Below are 22,993 nucleotides of genomic sequence, written 5' to 3'. Positions count from 1 at the left end.
TTTAAAGTGTTTTCAGAGTAAACTTTTCAAATATAAACATTTATAAATATTAGTTGACTTTCTATTCCAGGCTTTGCTGCAGCAGCAGCTGGCCTGAGACAAAAAATAGACATATCATCAGCATGGGAAGGGGTAGGACAATGTGGGGCAAAATGAGGAAGGGCAAGGACTGAGGGGCACTTAGTGGGATGGAACAGAGCTGTGTTCTCTAGTCTCAAAGGCTTTGTCTAGACTTGGATTTAAAGATGTGCTGTAAGAAGGCATTAGACAAGGCAGTGGATGCACTGACATGTGTTAGCTGGTCACATAAGAGCCTAGCTTTAAATACCCACTGCTTTGTCTACACTAGACTTTTAGAATGGGTCAGTCAGAGCACATGGGCTAATGCCTTGTTACAGCACATCTTGAAATCCAAGTCTAGACAAAGACAGAATGAAGGCACTCTGGGATAGGCTGGAGCAGATTATGAAGGCAGGCAGTAGATAAGCAGCCTATGGAAGGGTGGAATTTGGGGTCAGGGACATAAAGGACAGATATGGAAAGGGGTGCAGGGGACTAGGGGCGAGGAGTAGTGGTAAGGGACAAAGGCATAGAACGGAGCATATAAGGGACTACAGGGGACCAGGGAATATGGGGTGGGGATTGGAGAGATTGTGTGCAGTGACTGGGAGCGGCACAGATGGCAGTGTGCAGGGGACCAGGGTGGGACACAGCCTGGGAGGATGGTAGACTGGTACGTGGAAGGGGGCAGTGAAAGGGATTGAAGTGGGAGAACAGGAGGGTTTTATATACTTTTTGAACATTTTAATCTACAAATGAGAGTGTTTGAAATGTAGCATGGTGCTTCCCCTGAGCCTCAGCAGCCCCATCCCACCTCCATCTCTCCCTTGGTTTCTGCACTCCACTCTCACTTCCAGGTCTTAGTCTCCATCCATCCCTTCCTAGTCTCCTGGGAAATCTCCCCTACTTCCTCCACTCCCCCGACTCTGTTGTTTCTACCCATGCCAGCTTAGCTTACTGCAAACTCTTTATGCTCTCCAGTGGTCTGCACACCATTCCATCCTCTGAAAAGCTGTGCAAGAGATTTCTGTTTTATCTTCTTCTGCCCTGAATCCCCCTTCCATGTCTGACAGTATCCTATACACACACACACACTCCTTCTTCCCTGCCCTCACTCCATGCCCCTCATCCAAGCCCTTGGGGTTTTTGTACCCCTTCCTACGGGGTAGGCCACTGCTCAACGCAAGTAAATATGGCAGAATCTGGCTCTTAGAAAATGGTACAAATAGTTTTACTTTCTTCTGTCTCTGTGGTCCCAGCTGTCCTAATTGTGTGCAGTTCAGAAAACTAAGTAGCCTGCAAACCCGTGTCTTATGGGACTTGGAACCTAGATTAATATTTTTGCATAGAAGCATCAAACTCCTCTTACAAACTGTAAGCTTACTTTCTTTTTAAGGTAGATTTTAGTCAATCTTTTTTGTTCCATGAATTATTATTCCAAATATTTAAATATAATTTATTAATGTATCATAGTTTTGTCAAAAAGTAGATCATTAACAAAAACTATCTATCCCTATTAGTTATTTCCTACTAGGTTACAGAGAACGATATGTCATTTGCACATGCATTTTGAAAACTTACTCCACTACTGTATCCATTATTTTGCAAATTGCAGACATTGAGATGAAGGGTGTATAATTTACGAGCTTGCCTTTATTCCCTTTTGCAACATTGGTACTGCATTGGCATGTATCCACTTTTGCTGAAACTTCATTTGAATACAGCACATTCTTTATTATGATTAACAAAGAGCTGCTGCTCTCTGGTCTGCTTTGAATCTAAGTCTGCTCAGGGAGATTAGTTGATTTTGAGCAATGCCAACTCACTAAATAGCTCTGCTTCGCTGGTCTCAAAGATATTTGGGACAATGGATGCACAAGTCTTTTTTTTTTTTGTGTATTCTCCCCTGCAAATTGATATTTCAGCAGTTTTGCCATCCTTTGCCATTTTATTTCCCATTTTGTTTAATAGTGTTCATTCAGAGCATCTCCTTCCCCCATGTTATTTTCCAAGATTTGTAAACAGAGTCAACTGTGCATTGAACTCCAGCATTTAACCGTCTTATTAGTTCTCTTTGGTTGGTTTGTTTGTATGCTATCGCCCTCTACAGGATGGAAACAACTACAGTTGTATGCCCTTAGCCCTTTGTTGGCAGAGATTCTCCTTCAATTTAAGTGGAAGGGGCCAGACGTTTTGGAGCAGAGGGATTCCTTATGGTCACCACGTGCCTCATCTGGCTGGGTATTCAGAAGAGCAACAACTGTGAAGCCCTAGGTAGCAACAGATTTGTTTACTAGATTCTTTTGTTTTCATAAGTTTCAACATTAACTCCTTCTCTGATTACCCTTGAGCAGGTAACACGCAGATTGCATTTGTATGTTTAGGTGTATATTTGGCACAGGTATTTACAATCACTGTTAAAACTGAGTTCATTTCTCTTTAAATCATCTGTCTGAAGTCAGAAACTCATTTTCATGAAGCTGCTTTTGGATTTCTCCACCACATAAAAATTAGGCAGTTGTCCACTTCTGCTCATGGTGTAATTTATCCTAATTTACTCATCTAGGTTGACAGAAACCAGAGCTAGATGGGAACTTATTCCTTATAAAGTAATCATTAGAAAGGTGCATAAATTGTAATCCATAATGATTAGAGATCCATCATAAAGTACACACTCAATAGGTATACTGCTTTTGTGTATTCATAGCCATATCTGCAGATGGTAGTGACAAAAATATTCATATCTTTGTTATTTGTATTGCCAGAGCACCCAGAGGTGACCATCAAGAGTCAGGCCCCATTGTGCTAGGTGCTGTACAAACAGCAAACGACACAGTCCTTGCCTTGCAGGCTAGTTTAAGACAAGATGCAGCAAACAAATGTAACAAAAAATAGGAGGCAATAGGGGAGGAAGGACAAAGGCAACAGTAATACAGATATTTGCAGTGCTGTTGTAGCCATCTTGGTCCCAGGATATGAGAGAGATGAGGTGGGTGAAATCTCTTCTTGGATCAGCTTCTGTTGGTGAAAGAGGAAACCTTTCAAGTGCCACAAAGCTTTTCTTCAGGTCTTGGCTTTGAGGAGCTCAAAAGATAGTACCTCAGCTAATAAAGATATGCAGTTACACAGATTAGAGGATGTGCACACAGGGGCTGGCTTTCCAAAGTGTCGGGGGGGGGGGGTGCTCGACCCCCAGCCCTGCCCCAGGCCACCCCCACTCCACCCCTCAAGGCCCCACCCCCACCCCTCCTCTTCCTGCTCAGTTATGCCCCCTCCCCCGAGCATGCTGCGTCCTTGTTCCTTCCTCCCTCCCAGCCTTCTGCATGCTGCGAAACAGCTGATTGCGGCCAGCAGGAGGCGCAGGGAGGGAGGGGGAAGCGCTGATCGGTGAGGCCCGATAGGGGGGCTGCCGGTGGGTGCTGAGCACGCACCATTTTTTCCTCATGGTTGCTCCAGCCCCAGAGCACCCATAGAGTCGGCGCCTATGTGTGCACAACTCCATGGTTCCACATCAGTTATATTTAAAATAAAATATCAGGAGATGGGATTGCTATTACACTGGTCCTGCGCCAAGCTATTATCAAGTGGCAATTTCCAGTAGGCACCCGAACAGAAATAGGGCTTGAGGAGAGATTTGAAGGAAGAGTCACCATTCCCCTTATGCTTTCCCTCATTCTTGACAAGGGGAAAGAGAGTAAATAAATAGAAGGAAAAAGGAGAGAGAGAGATAGAAGAGATTAGATGGGTAGGGTATAAATCCTAAACTGGGAATAAAGGATGACTATGCAGTCTTAAAGGTTCATGAATCCTTCACAGGTCATCACCCAGAGAGGTAATGTTAGCCTACATAGAACCCTACTGGATTTCATGCTGGATTTCCTGCTGGGAAGCAGCAGTAAGATACCAGTTCTCAGTGACACACCAGAACCATTCACAATTGTGGAGATATTGAAGCAATGATGAGCATTTCTTTAAAAAAAAAAAAAAAAAAAAAGGAGAGAGAGAGAGAGAAATTCTAATGTAAGTGTCTAAGAAAATAGTCACTAAAGACCAGATCCTGCTTCCGTTGAAGTCAATGACAAAAACCTCCATTGATTTCAGCAGTGCTACAGGCTTGATCTTGCCCTTAGAACTATACCTCAGATTTCCATTTTGGATATTCATGTGTCATAGTTTTGAGACTATGGATTTTTGGGGGAGGGAGCGGGTGAACTCTTGACTCCCCTCTGTTTCCAGAATGCTGGCACTCTTGGGATAAGAAACCTCCAACAAGTATGAAGGTGCAGTAAACATAGGACTTCAGCATGTAACCTGTGAATCTTATAAACATTCATATTCAGCTAAAGTAATAGTCACAATAAATATCCATTTAAAAACAGACATTGCTGATAAGTATTGGAGATCTGGATTATTTTCTGGCTTCTTCCTACATATGTTATGGAGCAATCAAAACATTAGAAGCTTTTGAGAAGAAGCGTGTGTACAAATTAAAATAATATCAGATACTGTTGTTGTTCCTGGGACTATTTTTGTTCCAGACTGAATTGTTCGCATAAGGGGTTTACCTTGGATTTACTGATTCATAAAATCCTTGGTTCCTACAAATTTCATTGATAACAAAATACTTATAATATTGAAGATTCTATAATAGTGAAACACTGCTTATTCCTCCCAAGATAGAACACAGGTACAGGAGATAAAATGACATGGCAGCTCTAGAAATATCAGCTTAAAGAATTCCATATGCACTTGGAGATCAATCACTAGTGCACAGTATTTGCTACTATCGTTTGTCTTCGGGCACTCAGATATTATGGTGAAGAGCACAGTAGAAATACCTCTAAATAGCTTCATCTGCATGTAGAATTCTTCTTCACCTCCACTAATGGAGAGTTGTGCAACATGCCCTAGGATTGTTAACTAGAAACCACCTTCCTGTGAAGTGGTGGGGATAGAGATTCAGGTGTATGTCAGATACATCAGTTTATATTTTGTTAAATGTTGGGGAATGAAAGTAAAAATGGATCAGGATACGATGAGAAGATTTGATTTGCGGTGGCATGATCAAGGCAGCATGATGAATAGCACTGCCCAGTAATGTTGTCTAGCATAGGGATAGCTGGTTCCCTGAGTTTCACTTAGATCCATGTGTGGAGGACTTCTCCACACATGAACTTCCCTTCCTCCAGTCAGAACAGGGCACTACCCACCCCACCCCTCCAGGATCCTGTAGATGGCTGTCCATATGGGTAGAGGCATCTGTCTGTGTGGTCCTGTTGCAGGACCTGAGTCTTATTTTACTAACCCATTTCAGTGGAAATAACTATTTTAATGAAGACACAGAAACTGGAGATAAACTAGTACATGAAGTTAAAATGCTAGAGCCAAGTACAGGGATTTAGTCAGGAAACTCCCATTAGTTCTAATGAGAATTGCACAGCTGAATCTAAACACACAACTTTATGGGCTTGTCCCATTGTTCTCAGCATATTTTCAGAAGCTTACTTACATAATAAAGCACTAGGGGGAAGTGGCTAATTTAAACCTTTTCTGTAGGGCTGTCAAGCTAGACAAATTAGAGGATTGGGCCAAAAGAAATCTGATGAGGTTTAACAAGGACAAATGCAGAGTCCTGCACTTAGGAAGGAAGAATCCCATGCACTGCTACAGGCTGGGGACCAACTGGCTAAGCAGCAGTTCTGCAGAAAAGGACCTGGGGATTACAGTGGACGAGAAGCTGGATATGAGTCAGCAGTCAGAAGGCTAATGGCATATTGGGCTGTATTAGTAGGAGCATTGCCAGCAGATCGAGGGAAGTGATTATTCCCCTCTGCTTGGCACTGGTGAGGCCACACCTGGAATATTGCGTCCAGTTTTGGTCCCCCCACTACAGAAGGGATGTGGACAAATTAGAGAGAGTCCAGCAGATGGCAATGGAAATGATTAGGGGGCTGGGGCACATGACTTACGAGGAGAGACTGGGGGAACTGGGGTTATTTAGTCTGCAGAAGAGAAGAGAAATTAATCACGATTAATTGCACTGTTAAACAATAATAGAATAACATTTTAAAAATATTTTTGGATGTTTTCTACATTTTCAAATATATTGATTTCAATTATAACAGAATAAAAAGTGTATAGTGCTCACTTTATATTTATTTTTTATTACAAATATTTGCACTGTAAAAAACAATAGTATTTTTCAATTCACCTAATAAGTACTGTAGTGCAATCTCTCGATCATGAAAGTTGAACTTACAAATGTAGAATTATGTACAAAAAACACTGCATTCAAAAATAAAACAATGTAAAATTTTAGAGCCTGCAAGTCCACTCAGTCCTGCTTCTCATTCAGCCAGTTGCAAAGACAAACAAGTTTGTTTACATTTGCAGGAGATAATGCTGCCCGCTTCTTGTTCACAATGTTACCTGCAAGTCAGAACAGGTGTTCGCATGGCACTGTTGCAAGATATTTATGTGCCAGATGCACTAAAGATTCATATGTCCCCTTCATGCTTCAGCCACCATTCCAAAGGATGTGCGCCCATGTGGATGTCAGGATCTGCTCGATAACAATCCAAAGCAGTGCAGACCAATGCATGTTCATTTTCATTATCTGAGTCAGATGCCACCAGCAAAAGCTGATTTGCTGTTTTGGTGGTTCCGGTTCTGTAGTTTCCGCATCGGAATGTTGCTCTTTTAAGACTTCTGAAAGCACGCGCCATACCTCATCCCTCTCAGATTGGAGGGCACTTCAGATTCTTAAACCGCGGGTGGAGTACGGTAGCTATCTTTAGAAATCTCACATTTGTACCTTCTTTGTGTTTGGTCAAATCTGCAGCGAAAGTGTTCTTAAAGTGAACAACGTGCTGAGTCATCATCTGAGAATACTATAACATTAACTATAAGGCAGAATATGGGTAAAATAGAGCCAGAGACGTACAACTCTCCCCCAACGAGTTCAGTTACAAATTTAATTAATGTATTCTTCTTTTTTTAACGAGTGTCATCAGCATGGAACCATGTACTTTGGAATGGCGGCCAAAGCATGAAGGGGCATACAAATGTTTAGCATATCTGGCATGTAAACACCTTGCAATACTGGCTACAAAAGTCCCATGTGAATGCCTGTTCTCACTTTCTGGTGACATTGTAAATAAGAAGTGAGCAGCATGATATCCTGTAAATGTAAACAAACTTGTTTCTCTAAGCCATTGGCTGAGCGAGAAGTAGGACTGAGTGGACTTGTAGGCGCTAAAGTTTTATATTGTTCTGTTTTTGAGTGCAGTTATGTAACAAAAAAAATCTACATTTGTAAGTTGCACTTTCACGATAGAGATTGCACTACAGTACTTGTATAAGGTGAATTGAAAAATACTGCTTCTTTTATCATTTTTACAATGCAAATATTTGTAATAAAAGTAATATAAAGTGAGCAGTGTACACTTTGTACTGTATTGTGTTGTAATTGAAAACAATATATTTGAAAATGTACAAGAACATCCAAAAATATTTAATGAATTTCAGTTGATATTCTATTGTTTAACAGTGCGATTAATTTTTTTGAGTTAATCGTGAGAGTTAATTGCAATTAATCTACAGCCCTACTTTTCTGGTTTGTCTTTTTAAAGAGAGAGATGACTAGGCGTGCTATTTTATCTTGCGAAAAGACTAGTTATAAACCCTTTAAAAATGAGGCTAGAATTACAAAAAAAAAACAAATGAAGCCCTGACCATTGTGCTGCTGCCAGTTACGACAATAATAGCAGACTTCTATTTCAGCTGCCCTAGGAAGCTAGAAAAGTCCATTTATCAGGAAAGCAAAGTTTAGCTCCTGAAGTTGGACACAGACAGTAAATCCTTCTCTCCTCCATCCCCAAGAGAAACTAAAAAAGCAGAAGAATTCAGAGACTTTAGTGCAATTCCAGATCCATCAAACATAGATGTTAATTCCCCTTTTCCTACCTAACGCAAGTGAAGCTGAAATATTATATTGATTTCCATGCTACTTTCTCATCAGTGAAGCTATTGTTAATTCATGGCTTTGCTGAGCTGTTACACTTTGCTGGCACTCAGGCTGGAAGCGTATCCTTTACCGATGACATTTTAGCAGGTTTCCTCTAAGTAAGCCTTTCAAAACAAACAAACAGACTCATAGTTAGAGTCCTAATTTGCTCTCCAAAGCACAGAACTCAGACCTCTTTCTCACAAACATATTTCCTGTAGATTGTCAGCTGGCAGAAGTTTGGCAGGCACTCAAAGGATTACAACTGGCAGGTTTCTTTTTCTTAAGATGTTCTTCTATTCATGGCTGACTCACCATTGCACCTCATGTAATATCCAAATCCAGTAGCTGTGTATGCTGTGAGCTACTAGATTATGCACCAATATCTGCATTGCAAAAGCAAAGAAAAGGGAGATTAGAAAATTTTGCAAGAAGACCAGAGTGGGCCAGCTAAGACAAATAAAGCAGCAGGTCTAACTTATTCCCTGAGCACTACTATGTATTGCAGCCCAGCAAATTCCTATGGAAACTTACAAACGCCCATAGCCTGCTGAAATGACTTACCTTGAAGTTAACGAGGGCCTGTGCCTTGGTTTCCTCCTCCTCTCCCCTTGCCTGCCCCCAATCCATTCCTTGCTTCTTTGTGGCTGCTTGCTCAGCTCCTCTTCCGAGCCTTCCCTGCCCACCCAAACTCTGTTTTCTGTGGTGGATGCTGCTGCTCCTTTCGACCCTTGCTTCAGAGACAGACACAGCCTGGGGACCAGGAGGCAGAAGAGATGCCTATTGCATGGCCTGGAAGGAGACAACACTGACTCCCAGATGAGGGAAAGGGCAGCCACGAGTTCGGGAACATGGAAAGGTTAGCCAGGGGAAGGAAGGAGCAGCACAAAGACAGGGAGCTGAATGAGGCAAGGAGGGTGGGTTTCCCAGTTTGCTGGCTGCAGCGTTGACGACCCCAAGCATTCAGAAATTTGGAGTCAGGCCCCTGTAAAATCATGATTTTAAAAAATAGATCTGGCTTCTCATTTCTCTTCTGTTTTTGGAGCCTTTAGGGTTCCCGTTTTCAAGCTTTTCTCCACAACCCTGAGGGCTAGAAACATTTTCTATAAAAAAAAAATAAAAATAAAAATACGTGCTTAGATTCTCATATAATCTAATTCAGGGTTTGGTATTACCACATATCACCTACTCCAGGAGCTGGGCCTTCACAAAATGCACATCAAACATGAGAGCTGCCAACACTGGGGCAGGGGATAAAGGAGGGAGGTGGAGGGGTGCTGCTGGTGGCTCAGGCCTGCATTCCAAATTAGCAGAGGTGGTAGATGGGGTGGAGCTTGCCAGGCACAATAGCTGAGCCCTCAACATTTATTCTACTTGCTCACTTAAAAAAATACTGGCCCTTAGCGAGGGGATTTTTCAAGGCTGTTGTATAGGATTTACACACCACCACTTGATTTTATACTAAATTATTCAAATGCAGATATATGTATCTCTCTCCATTCCCCCCGGCACGTGTGTACACACACACGGATATGTATATATTAAAAATGCTACTTACAGCAGAGGGTGCTACTGCCCACCTATATTGATCAAGGAGGTGGGTCATTCTTTTATTTCACTGTTATCCTCATTCCCCCCTCCTGTTTGCTGCCCAGGCGGGCTGGCTGTTTGTCTTGAATTATATTGGAAGCCATCAGGGTCAAGAGCCATTTCATTTCATGACTTTGTACAGCACCAAGCACATTGGGGCCACCACTTCACAAATTCTGAGCCCAACTCCCACCCCCAGTCCATACTGCAGATAAGAGATCCCACACTCATAGCCAACTGCACATTTTTTCGGTGGGTCTAAAAAAAAAAAAATCTTTAGACTCAATCCTCCAGTCATATGTAGATTCTATCGACTTTGATGATACTATGGTACACTGGGCTGGTTTGGCATTTTGGGGAGGGGAAGACAGATTATTATTTGTCCCTCCATTTCCCCAAAGCTTAATTGACCTAGAAACGATTCCATGAGGAATAAATGTGCATTGACGGGGCCTGTGCTAGAGGACCAAGCCAGTTATGCTCAGGCAAAAAGTTTCCTATGACACCAAGAGAATTTTTGCTTGATTAAGAATTAAGGACTTCAAGATTTGCCCGTGTGATTCTGCAGTCCCAGAACGGTCATTAATGAGCCCCCCTGATATTTTCATTGATACAAAAATCCCCACGATATAGCAAGATTTTCCAGTTTGCCCAGAAGCAATTAGGAGGAACAGTAAATAATGAGGAATAGAATACTAAAGTTATTTTTGTGCCTGAACTAATTAATAGCAAGTAGCTTAGTGTAGGGGTATCATTATTTATTGAGCAATGACTGTGTAATCCATGCTCTATAAACAGAGGACAACAGGCTGTAAATTAAACACCAGAATATCTCCAGTGGCTTGGAATTGTAACAGTTATCAAGGGGGAGATTTGAAGACTATTGTAGGAAAACCTTGATACCTTCTTTCTTAACAGGGTGCATTGCTAAAGAAAATGATTAGGGTTCCAAAGACCTTCTGAATGGAGGATTGAGGTTGACTGTCTCACTGTGGAGCAAAAATAATTAGCTGTTATCTGCACAGGTCAGAGACACCTTTCCAATAATGCACGACCTGGCAGACAAATGCTGCAGTGCTCTTATTGTGAGCACAGCATGGAGGTAAAAAATCAGTCACTTCTACTGCACTTTATAGTTACACCAAGCTTAGGGACCTCAAGACATTACATTCTTTTGATATCACTGTATACTAGTTGGTTATTATAACTAGCAAGTTGAAAGTGTTTTTCACACTAATTAAAAGTTTTGGGGTTTTTGCGGGGGAGGGAGGGGAAGGAATCCAAATCTTCCCTTTCTTTACAGGCCCCTAGCCAGTCCATCCGAGGAGTGCTTCATGTGGCTCCCTCCTGCTGATCATTGCTAGGCCTTGCGAGGGTCACTACTGGAAAGCAAAAGGGCATCTTTTCCTTCTGTGTTTGTGCAGCATCCTGCCCAATGACTCAGGCCCTTAGGTCATACAAATAAATAATAATAATTATGTGCCTATTCAACCTCGCTCCTGTCTAAAAGCTTAGTGCAGTGTGTAGCACTTCCAAAACGGAGGGCCAGAAAGTGAAAGGTATCAGATCAGATTTAAACAGTGTGAATTTAGGGAGACAGTACCATTGACTCAATGGGAATTTTGCCAAGAAACTGGAGCTAGCACACCTAACTGCAGTGAATCAATATGAACAGAGGTGCACAGTCAGCTACATGGCAATTGGAACTAAGTGACAGCTCCTCTTCTCGCATGTCTTGATGTTGAGCTGGTCTACAATTCCTGCTAGTATCAAACCCTTCCTCGGGGTGGCAAGTTATATGGGCCTGTGCGGCCTGTGCTCCAGGAATATTCAGGGCCTGGCTCCACCAATGTCCAGGGCTGGGTCTCTCCACCGGCCCCGCCTGCTGCCCCCACGTGCCTCCCGGCCCTGTCTGCCACCCCCAGGTGATTTAAAAGGGCCTGGGGGGCCCCTGGCTGCCACCACCTGCAGTGCAGTGGGGTTAAGGCGGCTTCCTGCCTGCCCTTGCTCTGCGCCACTCCCGGAAGTGGCCGGCATGTCCCTGTAGCCCCGGGGGAGGGAGGGTGTGTCTCCACATGCTGCCTCTGTCCTGAGTCCTGACTCTGCAGCTCCCATTGGCCAGGAACTGCAGCCAATGGGAGCTGCAGGAGCGGAGCCTGTGTGCAGCAGCGTGTGGGCCGCTGCCTAGATGACGCTGCCAGAGGGGTGTGCAGGTCGCTTTCAGAAGCCGCCCGAAGTGCCTCATCCCTCACCCTCTCCCACTCCCCAACCCCATGCCCCAGCTTGCACCCAAACTCCCTCCCAGAGCCTGTCCCCACACCTCCTCCTGCCCCCAACCCCCTACCCCAGCCCGCACCCCACACCCAGACTCCCTCCCAGAGCCCACACGTCTCACCCTGTCCTCCACCAGCCCAGAGCCCGCACCCCAAACCCCATCCCACACCCCAACCCCCCCCAGAACCTGCACCCCCAACCCCAGCCCAGAGCCTGCACCCCTCCTGCGCCCAAACTCCCTCCCAGATCCTTAGGCAGGTGGTGGTGGGGCGGGGGGGACTTGGACCCATTCTGGGCACCACCAAAAATTATACAAACTTGCCGCCCTGACCCATCTCACAGACTCCAGTGACAGGGAACGCGGTCACTGCCAGCAGTCAGGGCCTTCTTTACATTTCATCTGAAAGACGGATGGATTTGCCACATAAATACAGTAACATACATTCTTCAGTGTGCAGGACTTAGAAAACTGTTAGAGAATAAAATGTGGGAAATGCAGCATAAGAAGGGGAAGCTAGCAAATATTCAGCACACTGGCCTGGTTCTGATCCTTGCACAATTAGCAGCATTCTTAGGGACAACAGGCCTAATTAAACAATTCTGCAACAACAACTGAAACTGGGAGCAGTTCATTGTCATGCTCCTGTTCCAGAAATGGAGTGACTTTAGAATTTGCTCCTAAGCCAGATATACACCAGCTGTGTTCATCTTAAAATCCTTTCATGTTCTGCCAGGTATGGCTGAGGTTAGTTTAAATAGTCTGTCACACACAGTGCCACCTAGTGGCTGAACAGTATAATACCGTTTAGCATTCCATTTCATTCATTACAGCAGATTTAAACCAGAGATTACATACAATGGGCTACAAAGAATGTGGAATTATACTCCTTATCTAGTACTTTATGGCACTTGGGATACTTTTATCAAGGAAGTGATATTGATCAGTACTCAGTAGATGTTACAGCTATTTTCTGAGTAGTGCCCACTCCCTTTCTGCACAGCTAAACAAACCACAGTGCAATTATTAGTTCTAACTTTGAGAATCACGGTAGATCTTAGACTAACACGTCTGGGACCTAATTCTGGTCCCATTTGCACCTGATCTCTTCTGGTGTAACTCCACTGACATCAGTTTGGTTAGTCCTTTCTTACACCAGTGTGAGATCAGAGTCCGGCTCCCTCTGGGCCACTTGCAAAGATGTTTCCAGTTCTTTGCCACAACGCCAGCCTATTCTTAGGCCCTCAGTGCCATAATGCATTTCCTGGTATTTGCTCAAAAAAGCTACTTTGCGATCAAAAAGCATTGTATGCCATGTCTCAAGTTTCTCTTTGTTAAACAAATAATGACTAGGGCTGTCTGTCCCAGTGTCTGCTTCTATTTGTGGAGATTGTAACCTAATATAACATAGATCAAGCTCTCTTACGTGAACTTCAGTCAACAATGGAAACGAAAAGCTAATTTAAGTTTTCCCTCTATACATCTGGGGTAAGGGTAGACTCAGCCTTTTGCTGGTCAGGTCCATAAAGCTAAGCTTAGCTTCCGCGCTTTCTGAGATGTGTCCTCTTCCTGCAGCTAAGCCTGCAGTTTGCGGCTTATTGAAAGCCTCCCATTAGATCACTGAGAGTGTTTCAGGCTTTTCAGAGTGTGGACCACATCTTAATACAGAGATGGTCTCATGGGCCATCTCACTTCTCAATTTTAAGGACTACCTTCCCTCCCATTCACTATCCCGGTGGAAATGACAGCAGTTCCCTATACTCCCTAAAGATAGATTTTTATGTATTTTTAGATATCCTTAATAAAGAAGCATGTGATTAACCAGCTCTCTTGGGACCACCATCTGCTGCGATCTGGAGTCCACAGGTTGAGAACCTTGGATCAAAGGAGTGGTACCCTCCACTCAGGGAGCACATCAGTAGTCCCACTTCCAGCAGGCCCTAGCCATACCACCTTTTATAGCAGCTTCTGGTGCCTTTCTTGTAGCTGCCTCCACTGCCAATGCCATACCCACAGATTCTTTCAAATCTGCCAAAGTCCATCAATGCATCCAGCCATCAGGAGTCCTGCCTGCAAATCAGTGGTGTGCTGTGACATTTGTTGCATGCCGTAGATGGTCCAAAATGGCATCTTCCATGTGGCGTGACCATGCATGGAGGGTGCATGCGAGGCCACGCTATTGCAGAGGACACCATTTGTAAGGTGTCCTCCATGCTGTATGTGTGGGTCACGCTGTGCACAAAATGGCATCCTCCATGGGGGTCCGGGGGAGAGGCCAGATGCTACCCACGGGCTTCCGACTGAACAACGCACAGTAGGTTGGGCATGCCTTGCCTACTAGATGGCACACCACTGCTGCAAATCCATCCTGCCAATCCCTTCAAAATCACCAAAGTTGGTAGGGATTGGAGTGAGCAACAAAAGCTGCTGCTGATGCAAACAGCTGTTGAATTTGAACAGGTTTCCAATGATCCTGCAGTGCAGAATTTAAATGGTTCACTGTGGGAAAAATGGGAGACACTAGATTTTTTATGGGTTTGGCATGTATATAAAGCAGATGCCTTTTTACCTTCATTATGTTGCCGGCACCCAGTGCCAGAGGCAAACAACAGCAAGGTTTGTTGCCCGGTGTGCATCACCCAATAATCACAACGGGGTGGAGAAGCAGAAAAGTTTATTTGCAGCTGCAAAGAAGGTACAGGGACAATAGAATCTCAAATCCTGCACCCAGAGCAGGAAGTTACACAGGCTTTTATACATCCTTTCTTCAGCATACTTATCCAATAGCAAGCTGCCCTAAGTATCCATATAGCCAGCCAATCCAGTTACCAGCGAGTTCCCTTGTTCTCTGTACCATCTGTTAAACCATACATAAAGCTGCTTTGTTCAGCATTGTTCTGCCATATCTGCCCTGTTTGGCCTTGTTTAGTTTCAGGCAGTCTGACTTTGCAACATATTGTTGCAGATCCTCAGCATAACTGCTGCGAGTGCCTCCAGGCAGGGGGGCCAAGGACAGTGGGGCCTAGTGCGAGGGGGCTTCATCGACACTCGTGGTCTTCCATCCCCTCGAGTTACCTAGTGGCCATGCCCCAGTGTCCCCAACAATTAGCAACAATAAATAAAATATATACTCTCCAAGCAAACCAATACTGACTCCAGGCCTCTTTAACCAGAATTGGTTCCCTTCCCCATATACAGCCGTCCTGCAGCACAGTTAGCAGTGCCACTGACACCTAGCTACAAAACTATCCACATGACATCCAAAAGCTGAACCTGGTAGGGAGCAGGGACAGGAAAGGTCTGGGAAGCACATTGCAAAATGGGGCTGTGCAGGGGCAATTGAGGCTGTGGAGAGGGTTGCGGAATGGGAGGACTGTAGCTCTGCAGGGGTGTATGAGGGAAAGGAGTGCACACTGGGGCTCTGTGGCAGGGGGCGGGGGGAAGGGGGTTGTTATCGTCTGAGTTCACCAGCTTGAGATGGTTCTGGTTTGTGATTTTAAGAGGAACCCTTAGATACTGAACTCAGCCCCTGTTGCTGCAGACAACACCAGGCAGAAGTGTTACATAATTCAAGACTGTTTCAAATGCATTCACAAAGGGACCGAATTAAGATTGCACGGGCATTTCCTAAATTTTGATTGCCTGGCTTTGCAACCTTTATAGTGTTTTTTGCATAGCTAATCTATATAGTTTATAAACACACACACACACACGCATCCATGAGAGATTTCTCTCAATAAAGCTTCCCATATAATACAGTTCGACCTTGGAATGAAATATTAAAATTTGCCTCACTCTGGACTCACCGGTCCAGCTCACCGTTGAACAATTCTTATTTCATTGCTTGCGGTGTGGGTGATGGACTAGAGTTTACAAGCCTTGGGCTGGAGCTGGTTATGAAGACATCAGAATTATACATGAGCCCCAGAACAAAAGCGTGTAAGTTTATTCTATGATACAGCTGATGAAAATGGAAGAAGCTATCTTAATAGAGTGTGGCCAAGCCCATGAGAACCCAGCACACTAGGGTAGTGTATAAGTCACGCACTGTAGCCTAGGGTAGTTGCTGCTTCTCTTATTAAGGTGATTGAAGTACCAACCTTTAAGACAAACCTGTAGAGTATAGCAGATTCTGTCTCTTCTGTTTCATATTTCCGTAGCAATTACATAGGCTGACAAGGGCGCTTTGTTAACTAAGTTTCCTTCTGGGAGCGTCTCTGTAAATAGGAGAATGGCTGGAAGGTGATGATGATTGACTGTGAATATCACAATAGGAAAAATCACCCATCGGTCTGTATGTGCACAACACACAGTACTTCATTTTACATCCATATGCTTGAGACAAGCAGCAAAGCTCTACTGTTCATCCTGTTGCTGCACGGAGAAACACATTACACTATTGTCTATAACCAAGACCACACATGCTACAGGAGAGTGATCACAGAATCCACATATTTACCACTTAGAATCATAGAATCATAGAATATCAGGGTTGGAAGGGACCTCAAGAGGTCATCTAGTCCAACCCCCTGCTCAAAGCAAGACCAACCCCAACAAAATCATCCCAGCATTTAAGCTTTAATTTTGATAAAAGCTAGGCGCTAGGCCTCCTTGTTGTGGAGACAATCCTGAAAAGAAGCAGAGTTTAAACCCATGAAATGTTTGCCTGAGTCAGCAGACAGGTTGAAACCATAGCTCCAAGATGTGTGTCACCTGGCCCATTCATGTCAATGGTGTTAACTCTGAAACCTAACTCTGGCAATCTGAATGTCACCCCTACTAACTATTTCACTACAGTGTGGCAGGAACATTCAGATAATGTGCTTTCTCACAATCCCAAACCGCCCACTTCCACTTCACCATTCCAGGTGCCACAAACCTCTACCATCCGGAACCCAAATGCCAAAATCTCTGACAGCTTCTAGGATAGTGGAAAACTTTTTCCTTCTGTTTTATCTCTCCCTTCTAGTGGGAAGGATTTTGGATAGCAGCATGATGTGTTGCATAACTACCCCCGCTCCAAAAAAACATTTATTTCAATAAATTAGTCAGTGAGCCATACTTTCACAGCAATAAGCCACTCAAGGGTGTGCAGTAGTCAACTATCAGTGTCCGGCTTGAGTGGTCTGAGGCACAGTGTGGAGTACATCTGTGCCCTGCCAATGCCCATTATGCTGTTGTTCAACGCTGTATGACAACTTCTGCTTCCAGGACTGTCGAGCCAGCACTTTTCACACACAATTTATTTACATTGCAGATTTCTAAAAGTGACCTGCTGTTTATGACCTAGGGAAGCAAAACTTGGCAAAACAAGGAAAATGATTGTAAACCACTGTAGTAAGCACTCTAGTCTCTCTCCAACAGACATACGATAACTGAAAATAGCAAAAACAAAAGAAAACACCGTGGAACTTCAACTGATTTTAGAAATCCTGGAACAACCATTTTCAGTTGTGGGTTAAACTGATTCTGAAAGAAACTTTCGTTAATGTTTAAGCCAGACTTGCAGCTGGAATGCAAAGTCAATAATTATCCCATTACCATTAAACCACACACCCACAAATGAAAGTGGGGGACAACTTGTGAAAATCCCAAGTGAAGAGTCCCATACCCATTAATCCCCTCTCACACTCACAATCCTCTTTCTACTCATGTTTCCAAATATGTAAAATAACAACCTTCGTGAACATCAGTACATGTTCAGAATACCCATTCCCTGGCTGAGAGTTTTTGGCAACATTTCCCTCTTTCTCTTCCTGTGATCCTTAACAGTAGGCAAAGCTATTCTGTTAACATTTGACAGTTGCTGTTGAATACTGAAGCATGGGTGGTGCATGAACCCCGCCTTTGGGGATGCTAGTCACCCAGCCCTGCCCCTACCCTCACTCCCACTGGAGCCCTGAGCGGCTCTTCCACCCCCACTGTGGCTGGAGGAACCCCAGTCAAACTGTCTCGAGCATCAGCCAGCCCACCCCAGCCACTCTGACCCCTAGGCCAGCCCAGGCTGCTGGCTGGCCCGAGCCCCAAGCTGAGCCCTCGCCACCTTTGGGGGAAGAAAGGGTGAGGGGGAGTGAGAGCAGGACCTCAGGGCAGAGCATGAGTGGGGCCACGGCATGGATTTGGGGAGTCTTAGCCTCCCGGGGCCTATTATACCCATGGCTGCTTCCCTGTATTTATGACTGACACACACACACACACGCACAACTCCACTGAGATTTGAATAATAGATTTAACTTCAGAGTCTGGAAGATAGAAAAGAACTTTGCCCTCTCTCCGTCTGTTCTCTTTTTTACTTTCTGATCCTCTCCTCTCCATTTTTCCTTCACTCATGCTCAACTTCTACATCAAGCATACACACACACACACACACACACACACACACGCACACATAATGCAGTCTTTTGGCCCCAGTGGCACCCACACTTCCTCCCAATAGGGACTGCAGAGTGGCTACTGCTCCTAGGATTTCATCCCAAAATTCTATAGTCAGGGTCTGACTGGGGAGAGTTGTGGCCTGGTGAACCTAGACCTGGAGCCATAGACCTCTGAGTTCTAATTCCATCTCCATCTGTGCCCTTTGCAAAGTCAGTTCACTTCTCTGCCTCAGTTTCCTCAGTTGTGCAACAGAGATGACACTTGCCTTATCTGTTTTAGTTGGATTAATTAGTTCACTTTTGTAAAAACCCCAGAAGATAATAAATGCTAAATGGTTTTATCAAAGTCATTTTTCTCAGAGTACAGATTGTAGCTGGTGCTTTCTCAGCCAACCTGTGAGTTTGCTTCAAGATATGACTGAAAGAGCAAGTTTTCCAATTAATAGAAATCTAATCATGTTAAGGGAAACAAGTAAAATAATATGAATATTCCACTTAATCAGAGCCAACGTGTCATTGGACTTTTAGGAAAGGAATTAACATTACTGAAGGATGAGCTCTTAATGTACTTCATCCTAAGGTGTTATAGGCAAAGACTAATTAGGAGTGGAATAAGAAGAGGAAGAGGAAGATCAAAGAACATTATTAAAGACTTGGAACTTATTTAATAGCTCTCGCTATTTCTCTCTGTTTTTCTCACTCTTCCCAGTACAAGAATTCAGTCCTTTGCTCATCTCTGTAAGCAACTCTGTGGTTTTGGACTGATAATTTCCTGTCTGGTTCTTAAAGGCTCCTGGGAGTTTTATCCAGTGCTCACCGCACTGCAGGATAGGTGCTAGGGCTGTGTACTCATTTTGTACATTTAGGGTATGTTGACACTGCAGATAGACACTCGAGACTGGCCTGTGACAGCTGACTTGGTCTTGCAGGGCTGTTTAATTGTGATGTAGACATTCAGGCTTGATAGAGCTCTAGGACCCTCCCACTTCACAGGGTCCTAGAATCCAGCCTGAGCGTCTACTCTGCAATTAAAAAAGCCCTTTAACCTGAGCCCTGCGAGGCCGAATAAGACAGTGTGGGCTAGTCACGGGTGTCTAAGACATTCAGGCAGGCAGATTGCTTCCAGATGCAGACGTCCTCATCCCATTTAACGTAAAGCAGAAGAGGCTGGTGATACGGATATTGTAATCCCACGCAATATCTTTGGAGACCATATTATAGTTATGTAGCAGTATCACTGTGGGCTACGGATTGTATTCAATACTAGGAACAGGGTTACCACTGCTTCGCCAGGAACCAGAAACAGTAGAAGGTGATTAAGGCAAATCACTCAGGCTGTAACACGTCCAGAGAGGTACCACCTTTGGGGACGCTCCTGTGTGAGAAGAGACTCCGTCCTGCTCCCCACCTGAACCCTGTTGCCAGGGAGAGTGGCTGAACGTGTCGTGGGTGGGATAGGGGGGCACAACAGGAGAAGAACAGAGTCCCCACCCCAGACAATGTGGGGTGGGAAGAGCATGGTGGCCCCGGACTGGGTGCAGGGCTGTGGGGGTGTCACTGGGTGATCACATGGGATGCTCACGTCCTCCCCTTTAGATTGTGCCACCCCAGTATGGGGAGGCAGGAATCATCTATGCCTGGGATGACTATCACCCTCTAGCAGTGAGGAATGCAGTAAAAAGATATTCTTTCTTCCTTTTTTTTTTTTTTTTTTTAATAATGAGAGAAAAGTTAAAATATCTTCTGAACACCTCTGAGAGGGGGAGGATTCCCCCGCCAAAAGGGCCGGAAAATGAACTAAAGTTCTTTTTTTTTTTTTTTTTTCAAAAACCCAAAATTGGTAAATGGAAACACTAACAACTAAGAAGAACAAAAGAACCAAAATAACTACTGCTTATACTAATGGTGCAGAGAATGAAGAGACAACTGCTCGCTCCATTTGAGGCCAAAAATGGTCCAGAAGGAATTAAGGGGGGGTTCACGCACAAAGCACTAGATAGCTTTGAGGAAGGCCACAAGGGAGGGAGAGCGCATGTGTGGGCTGAACGGACACTGCTACCTAAAATCTCTGATTAGAGGTGCTAGGGAGCAGATACACCTACAGTGGAGCACCTATAGGGACACTGTTGAAGAAGAATATTTGATTATTATTCTATTGTCGGATATTTTAGTGCACTAAAGAATGCCGATAGCCCCATAGCCATGGTAAAATGATCATGAACCTTCTTCTCCATTTCACTAACAAAATCTGTGAATTCATAGGTCTTGACTGGTTTGGTTGATAAGCTGCTTGGCGTTGGCTAGGTTAGGAGCGTCCATGTTAGCTCTAATGCACTATGCCACTGCAAAGTGTATCAGGAAGTCCTGACTCAGTGCATCAAAGAGCTGTGAACCAAAGCACAGAAACTATAGTTTCGCCAAGACTAATACTTTCCAATTCCTGTTCTAACAGCCCTTTAACAGAAGATGCCCTTTGTTATGCTCATGTAATTAATCTAAGAGTTAATAATAGTGCACATGCTTGGTTGGCTAATAACTGATAGAGAAGTAATTATAGAAAGAGTTTGTCAACTAGAGCTTCACTGAATTTTTGAGGCTATTAAGTATAACTTGTGCAGACAATAAAAAAACCCCCTCAGTCTGACACTTTATATACAAGTAAAGGTAACCTACCAGTTTTGTTCCGCTGACAGTCTATATTCATTATCGTAGTTCCTATGAAATATACAAGAGGCTCACCTGAGTTTATGCAGATTTATGACACTGCAACAGAGCTTTATGCAGTAGCCTCCTCATTAATAGTTATAAGAGAGAATGTTAACCATTAAAATGACAGGGCTTGTGAGCGGGGTGGGGGGGGCAATACATAGAAGAAAGGGAATCTTTTCCAGTAGAGTCAACTTTCACTGACTTAATGAGCGTGAGGGGAAAAATCAATTCTCCCCCATTTAAAGGACATACAGAATGACTGCTCCAACCTCAGGCCAATTGCTTCTCATGCAAAAGAGATGCAGCTCTGTGTTTATTTAACAATAGCAGCTTCTTACTGCTTTTCACCTCCCTTAGCACGGCAGACCCGAATGCAATTATCAGCGAAGTGCTGTGGCATTTCATTCATTGCCTGAATAGTTCTTGGAGCTCTTCAGACGTAAGGCATTCTACCCATTGTTTATTATTCCTCTCTGATGCAACTATGGATTTCAAGGGAATTACATCAGATAATCTGCCCCGTTGCTGGTGAAGGTGTCACCATAACCAGCAGTTTTTCTTCACTCACTCCCCGTCAGCGGCAATAAAAATTTACAATTAATTATTTTTTCATAATACAAACAAGGCCATAGGGTTCATTAGCACATCGCTTGCATTTCAGCAAATGTCTGGCTTTCTGCGTAGCCATTACCAGTGCTTAACAAAACAGACAGGCCTCATCAGGGAAAACATTGCCTCTTCCGCCAAAAGAAGTGACATCTCCTCTATTTGGAAAAAAAAAAAATCAATCCAGGCTGTTCCTCCATATTAAAGGGAGCAGGGCTTCACCCTGTCATAGGACTCTATGCATTTAATGGTGTGTCACAGTTGCATTACCACTGAGGTAACAAGCCTTGTTCAAAACAGTTTCCCATTTAAACTGCACAGTGGAGAAAAGGCCTCTAGCCTCACCTCCCCCATCCCTGACAACTGTTGTAACATCACCTTGCCTGTGATTTGCTTTGATTGTGCGCATGCATATAAAACACCTACCAGCTTCCGTCCATACAGCTGGTCTTGTGTGGGCACTAGCCCCTCTGCAATGAGCCGGGATGCATGGAGTGGGGAAGCAACTAGGACAGGGGTGGGCAAACCTTTGGGTCTGAGGGCCACATCAGATTTCGGAAAATGTATGGAGGGCCGGTTAGGGGAGGCTGTGCCCCCGCCCCCCCCTTGCTTGTCACCCCCCGATGGCCTCCCCGGGACACCTGCCCCCCCCACTCCCTGACCGCCCCCGGAACCCCTGCCCCTGATTGCCCCCCACTACCCCATCCAACCCCCCTTCCTTCATGACTGCCCCCCGGGACCCCTGCCCCCATTCAAACCCCACTTCCCCATTCCCTGCCTTCTGACCGCCCCAACCCCATCCTCACCCCTGCCCCCTGACCACCACCCCAAACTCCCCTGCCCTCTATCCAGCCCCCCTGCCCCCTTACCGCGCAGCACAGAGCGCTGGTGGCTGGCGGCGCTACAGCCGCGTTGCCCAAAGCGTTGCCCGGCCACCCGGAGCGTTGCGCCGGTGTAGTGTAGTAAATTGCTCTCCATAACTGCTACCAGGAGCACATTCCTACGCGGAGCAGTTTAATACACTACACTGGCAGCATGGCGCGCTGAGGCTGCGGGGAAGGGGGAACAGTGGGGGAGAAAGGGGGGCTAGCCTCCCGGGCCAGGAGCTCAGGGACTGGGCAGGAGGGTCCCGTGGGCCATAGTTTGCCCACCTCTGAACTAGGAAGAAAAGAGCAAAACAAGAACAAACCTAAAGCATCACACGGAGAACCCAGAAGGCTGGGAATTTTGCCATTTAGGGCATGCTCAGTGTTGTCTTTAACACTGCATTTAGACACCATGGTGATAGTCTATATAAGGTGCCTAATAGGGAAGACTAGAAAAATCTGTTTATTAAAATCTCTGATGACACGCACAGGCTTTCATATAACAGAATAC

At 44.7% G+C, this 22,993-nt stretch overlaps 1 long non-coding RNA gene across 1 annotated transcript; it reads right to left on the bottom strand.

Moving 5' to 3' along the window:
• Positions 1–1,705: 1,705 nt before the first annotated feature.
• Positions 1,706–22,173, bottom strand: LOC122464440. The gene is made up of 4 exons (XR_006288459.1): positions 20,975–22,173; positions 8,630–8,818; positions 8,381–8,451; positions 1,706–3,164 (listed from the first exon to the last, which is right to left on the bottom strand). It is a non-coding gene; the product is annotated as an uncharacterized LOC122464440 (long non-coding RNA).
• Between the last annotated feature and the right edge of the window lie 820 nt (positions 22,174–22,993).

This window comes from Chelonia mydas, chromosome 2 (genome assembly GCF_015237465.2).
Source record: "Chelonia mydas isolate rCheMyd1 chromosome 2, rCheMyd1.pri.v2, whole genome shotgun sequence".
Taxonomy (NCBI): domain Eukaryota; kingdom Metazoa; phylum Chordata; order Testudines; family Cheloniidae; genus Chelonia; species Chelonia mydas.
The sequence above is the reverse complement of the archived record's forward strand: the minus strand, read 5'-3'. Positions and strand labels throughout refer to the sequence as shown.